Source organism: Pelodiscus sinensis, chromosome 14 (assembly GCF_052426305.1).
Source record: "Pelodiscus sinensis isolate ZL-2025 chromosome 14, ASM5242630v1, whole genome shotgun sequence".
In the NCBI taxonomy this organism is placed as follows: domain Eukaryota; kingdom Metazoa; phylum Chordata; order Testudines; family Trionychidae; genus Pelodiscus; species Pelodiscus sinensis.
Window position 1 is genome coordinate 6,839,557 of NC_143065.1, and position 6,000 is coordinate 6,845,556.

The 6,000-nt window shown below is 48.6% G+C and overlaps 1 protein-coding gene across 3 annotated transcripts in view; it reads right to left on the reverse strand.

Annotated features, from left to right (window-relative positions):
- SKIC8 (SKI8 subunit of superkiller complex) overlaps positions 1-4,208 on the reverse strand; it is a 33,817-nt gene extending 29,609 nt beyond the window's left edge. For 2 of the 3 annotated variants that reach the window (XM_075897610.2, XM_006116972.5), the window contains exon 1: positions 3,035-3,058. The gene's annotated coding sequence lies outside the window, so the exon portion shown is untranslated. Of the gene's footprint in view, positions 1-3,034; positions 3,059-4,063 lie in introns of those variants that run through there. The other variant, XM_075897611.2, reaches the window with a different exon arrangement.
- Positions 4,209-6,000: the final 1,792 nt, after the last annotated feature.

Here is a 6,000-nt window from a genome sequence, read left to right on the forward strand (position 1 = left end):
GAGACTGGCCAATGGGAGCTAAGAGATTTTGCTGGGGGGGGGGGGAGGGAGCATGAGAAGTCTCCCTCCTATCTCTCTAGCCACCTGGAAGTTGGAACAGCTGGCTTTTTAAAGTGGAGCTGTTCTCTGCCTACTGTTTCCAGCAAGCCAGTCACAGGCTGGATCCAGTGTCAGACAGTCTCTTGCTCACCCGTGTTCTAAACCTTGTTAACTAATTAGACAAGCCAAAGTCAATCTACATTGTTCTTCAGCCATGTCCAGATCTTCATCCACATATTTTCTCCTAATAAGCATCATGGGATAGCCAAGTTAATCTGTACAGGATAAACTTAAAAAACAACAAAGTTCCAGTCATCTGAAGAAGTGGGCTGTGCCCACGAAAGCTCATGATAAGCTACATGCTTTGTTATTCTAAATTTTTTAAATTTATCCTAATAAGCAGTTTTCCTTATGATGTTTCATTCTTGCAGCTAGGCCCTGCATCATCTTCTTCCACTGCTTACACGACATGTTTTCCTTTTTTACCCAGGGAATTAATTTCTTCAACATACTCCCACATAGGGTCTCTTTTACACTCAGAAGCCATAACAGTTTTTCTGTGGCAAAAGCGTAGGGGACTATAGGAAGCTGTGTGTATGCTAAATAATGTCTTCCTTTTTCCAGTCCACTCCAGTGTTCCTCTCTATGCTGCTTCTGTCCTTTCCTTTTTCCTGTCCACTCCAGTGTTCCTTTCCATGCTGCTTCTGTCCTTTCTTATATATTATTTCTGTTTTTAGACAATGTCTTAACTAACTCTGCTGTGCTTGGCCCAGGTTTACCACCACATAAAATACAGAACAAAAACAATCCTATCCAGCTCATGTCAGTCTTTGTACATGTTGCTCAGCAGACTAACAGAAACTGAAAGGCCAGAAATTTCAAGGAGCAAGAGCTGGTCGTTAAGCTGAACGCTGCCTTCTATCGAGGAAGTCTTCATCCTCTCTGATCAAGTGTAGGGTCGACACTTGGGCCTCCAGTCCTCAAATTTTTTCTTCCAAAATGGCGACCAGCTTGCACTTAGTGCAGATGAGATCCGTTCTTTCATGATCCAGTTAAGATCCTTTTCAATTCTAAATTGACTGTATTGAATTTGCTCCAGTTCAGCTGTCTCCCTTTGTAATTGGGGTTTAAAGTTCTTTTGAAGAAGAATAGCTACTTTTATATAAGGATGTTAGATAGTGTGTAATTAAATAGTCATGTAACCAAATCAAATGTTAGCGGTTACATGACTATTCGATAGTCACCAGGGGCAGAGCCAACAGTCAGTGTGCTCTGAGCCTCACTCATGGGGAGCCCCTACCACCCAGCACTGCTGCCTCTCCATCAGAGGCAGCAGCGCCAGGTGCAAGCAGGAGCCAGACTGCAAGGGGAGCCAGTTTAAAAACCAGCTCCTTGTGCAGACCAGTTCCTGCCTGCCACTCCTGCCTGTTGGGGGTGGGTTAGGGAGGCAGCACGGGGCAGTGGGAGGACCCGGAGGGGAGGGGAGGAGAGGCAGCACCATGGAGCCAGTGCTGGGGAAGAGTTGGCTTTTAAGCTCTGCCGCTGCCTGTGCTTGTGGAGAAACAGGAAGTAGGGGCAGGTGGGTCCTACTCTGTAGGAAGCAGCAAGTGGGGGCAGAGGGGTTTACAGAGCTGGCAAGTGCAGAGAGCCACTTAAAAATCAGCTCCCCATGCATTTTGGCTCCTCCTGCTCCCCTCACCCTCCACGCTGCTTTCTCTCTATCAGAGGCATCAGCAAGGAGGAAGTGGGGGGGCAGGCAGATCCAGTACTCATGGGGAGGCTTAAAGCTGGCTCCCCACAGAAACTGGCTACCATCTCCCCCCTCTTGCTGCCTCTGATAAAAGAGACAGCATGCGGCGGGAGGGGGGGGGGAGTGCATGTAGTCGACAGAATTAACCAATAAGCCCACATTTATCATTTAATCATGTAGTTGTCTACACACTAACATCCCTACTTTTAAATCCTTTACTGAATATCCAGGAATGTTAAAGTGTTCCCCTACATGTTTATGTGTGTTACCGTTCCTCATGTCTGATTTGTGCTCATTTATCCTTTGGTGCCGAGACTGTCCAGTTTTAAAAGGGAGGTTAAAACACTTTCTGGTTCTACATCCTAAAAAGAACTGGCTGATGTGGAAGGAAAGCAGAGATGAAAATAAGGAGGCCCACCTCAGGGCACACTCTTTCATTTAAGCCATTTATTTCATTCTCCGGCTTTCCCAACTCTCCCTATGCAAAGCCACAGCCCACCTTTCAGCACCCCACAAGGGCACAGCCTACTAAGCCACCTAGGAACCAACACTAGCCAGGTAAGTTGCCACCTTAAACTCTTTCATGTGCCTGAAAGTAACCTGGGAACACTAGGAGCACTCCTAGACTGTTCCTACAAGAAGGCGGTTTTATTTCTGCACATGGCACAGAGCTAGAGCTGGCAGACTTGTCTCTTTTCAGTTGGGTTTATCTATCTCCCCTTTCCCAACACAACTGTAATTGGGTTCACAATACTGCAGCTGGGGGCTAAAAACTCTCCTTGTAACAATTTAAAAAGTGACATTTCTATTCATTAAAACAATACCTAAATTGGGACCTTTAAAAAGCCAGAGTTTGCTGTTAAAGTAGCCAGCTGGGGTGCAGTTTATGATGCACTCTCCCAGCCTGGCTTACAGCCAGGTGAGGCAACAGCAATGAAGACACGTTAAAGGGATCAGCTGGCAGTGTGCTGTAGGGGAGCCATGCAGTGGGCAGTGTACGTGACATCCCTTACTTGTTCTGTAGCCAACAGCCCCTGGAAAAAAGCCAGGGGATTTCTCACACTGCTGCTGATTTCCCTGAAGCAGTGCCCTCACGCAGCTCCTTTGTGGCCAGGTAAAGTTATCTGACCCCAGGTCTCCTCACTCTTTCCTCTTCACCCCCAGCCCCGACTCATACACCATTCCCCTACCCCAAGCCTCCCACACTCCCAACCCCCTGGTCTAACTCTGCCCCACACTATCCACCTGCACACACTCCAATGGGAATGAAACTGCATTAACAACAGAAAATCCAGAGTTATTGCTTTAATTATATATTTTACATTGACAAATCCTCTTCAGTTTTCACTTGTCAGGTGGAATACATTCATGTCTGCTCTAATGGGACATAGTCATCCTTGACCTATTGAAATGGGGGGGAGGAATGGAGAAGAGTCCCCCGCTGGCCCTGTGTTCCCTGCAACGTTTCAAAGTGGCAGCACCACATAGAGCCTGGTGTGAGCTGAGTCTCCAGCTCATCCTGGGCTCCATGAGGCGCTGCCTCTTTGAAATGCTGCAAGGAGCCCGGCGCCAGGCTGCACACAGCATTTCAAAGCGGGAGCGCTGCATGGAGCCTGGGCTTAGCGGGGGGAGCCCCGAGCAGGCTCCATACCACGCTGCCGTTTTGAACCACCCCCTCCTTGCTGCCTCTTTCCGGCAGAGGCAGCAAGGGGGGGGAGGGACGGTGGCTAGTCGCACATCCCGAGACAGTACCTGCCACCCAGCATGCAAAACAGGACGGTGCAGCACTTTAAAGACTAACAAGATGGTTTATTAGGTGATGAGCTTTCGTGGGCCAGACCCACTTCCTCAGATCAAATAGTGGAAGAAAATCAGCACAGCCATATATAAAGTGACACGTTCCTTTTTTTTTTAAATTGTATCCTTTGGTATATATGGCTGTGACTATTTTCTTCCACTATTTGATCTGAGGAAGTGGGTCTGGCCCACGAAAGCTCCTCACCTAATAAACCATCTTGTTAGTCTTTCAAGTGCTACATTGTCCTGCATTTTGCTTCAGCTACCCCAGACGAACAGGGCTGCGGCGCTATCACCGCGCAGCACGCAGAGTGCCGCCCACTGCAGGGAGGAGCGGATCCGTCCGAGCTGGGCCAGGCCCGTTCCCGGGAGCGGAGCGGCAACAGCCCGGTGGGCGCTACCGCCGAGGGACGCAGAGCCCGGCACGCGCCGCCCTCCGGGGGTCCCCTCCACTCCCGCACCGGCCGCGCCTCTTACCTGAGCGCCGCCGCCGCCCTCTGATGATGCTCGTACCACAGAGAGCTCGGCTAGAGCGTCCCGCCGGGGCCGCCTCCTCCTCGCAGTGATCATAGAGGAAGGCGCAGCCGCGGCTAGAACGTTGCGCGGCCGCCCAGTGGCAGAGAAGGCCCCTTGAGCCTCCCTCCCGTTGCCTCGGCAACCGCCCCGCCCCTGCCCGCTCTTCCTCGGAAGGAGGGGCGCTCGGAGCCTGCGCGCCCCCACCGGCTTCGCCGCGTGCCGGCCCGAGGCAGCCAGGCGAGGGCGGCTGTGCGCAGGCGTGACCAGGGCCTCGCGGAGCTGTGGCCAGTCAGGGAAATCCTGTCACCTCAGCGCCGCCCGCCCAGTCCAACTGCTGCCGTGAAAGTCCCACTTAAGCATTCAAAACAGAGCTTGAGGTGTGCATAACCTTTGTGCTGGCCGCTCCGGGTACATCTGTATTACAAAGAAACCCCACAGCTTTTCCAACACATTTAGAATTTAATATCAATAAATAAAGATTTCCGTCATAGTAATAAATACTAGTCAATTCTCATGTCCTTATGCTGCTTTTAATATCTGGTCTTCTCCTCCTGAGAAATAGAGCAGGAGCCAGAAGAAGGGCTTTGCTTGAATGTTAAGGTGCTAATGCACAAAGGGGGCTTGCCTGATGTATGCTTCAGGACCTTAAGCTCATAGTCATCTAACTCCAGGTCCTAGAAACTCAGGAAACTTCTCCCTTGCACAGTGTGAGCCTTGTACTTCCACAGAGGGACTAGACATTGTCTCCAGCATCTCTACTTTCCCTGATAATCTGAAGTTTCAGAGGATTTTTCTGTGCAACATGCAGGAAACCAAATTCTGCTTTCACATCTATGGAGTGAAAATAAAATAAAAACTTGAGTATATACCTCAGAATTTGGCCTAAACCATTGTAGTGTCCAAGATATTGGATCAGAGGACCAGATTATCTATTGGAGAAAATAGGTGAAACTCAATCATTAATGGAAAGAACGTGTGTCTGAGTATTTATTTTATAGCTTGTATCCATGTAAAGAAAATCCACTCTTGTCAAGCAAAGATGCTCTGTTATGAATTGCAAATTTTCTCCCTGTGTTTCATGTGAGTGTTTGACCAAGTTGTTTTTCATATAAATTGGGTTATTTTCTGCAGCCTTATAAAGTCATATTGCATTAAGGCACTATAATGAAATCCAGTGTGACAGTTCTTACCATCGAGTAGCAAAAGGAGGCTCTTCCCTTAAAGGAATTAATTTAAAAACAAATCTTTCTAAATATGACATCTCAGCAAAATGCCAGAAAGATAGTTGGATGGGTTTTCACTTGTAAGTAAGGACTGGGAGGCAATCAGCAAGTGAAGGGAGGAGCTCAGTAGGGATCGGAGATGCTTTGTGATAGAGTGGAAAAATATCCTTGCTACATGGGGAATCTGGATCTTCTCTGACTGTTATACTCAATACGAGAGCCATAGAGCCTCTTCACTTGGCTTATCTTCTATGCTACCATGTTACCTTTTATTTTTTTCCCCTTCCATCTATGATTGGGTCTGGGTTGTGCAATTTGCAGAGAGTCCTGGATAGGAAGCAGAGTGTAGAAGAACTACCTCAGGAAGCACATGCAGAGATTGTGCCTCAAGAAAAATATCTCTTCAGTGTTTTGTACACATAGTCAGGGGGTGGGGAAGGAATATGTCATCCATTAGGCTTGTGCAGATTCCTGTCCTGGTATATCCCCCCCACCCTCTCCTACACACTCCACAAGCTAGTATAGAGGGTGTTGGAGTCATGGCTTCCCCGCTTTCCTGATCCACTCCAACCTGATCCTCTCCAACCCTTTTCATTTCAGGCAATTTGCTTGTCAGAGGACTAGGTAGTGAGCAATCCCTGCTCATAGGGACTATTATCATGCCCTGCCTTTGGG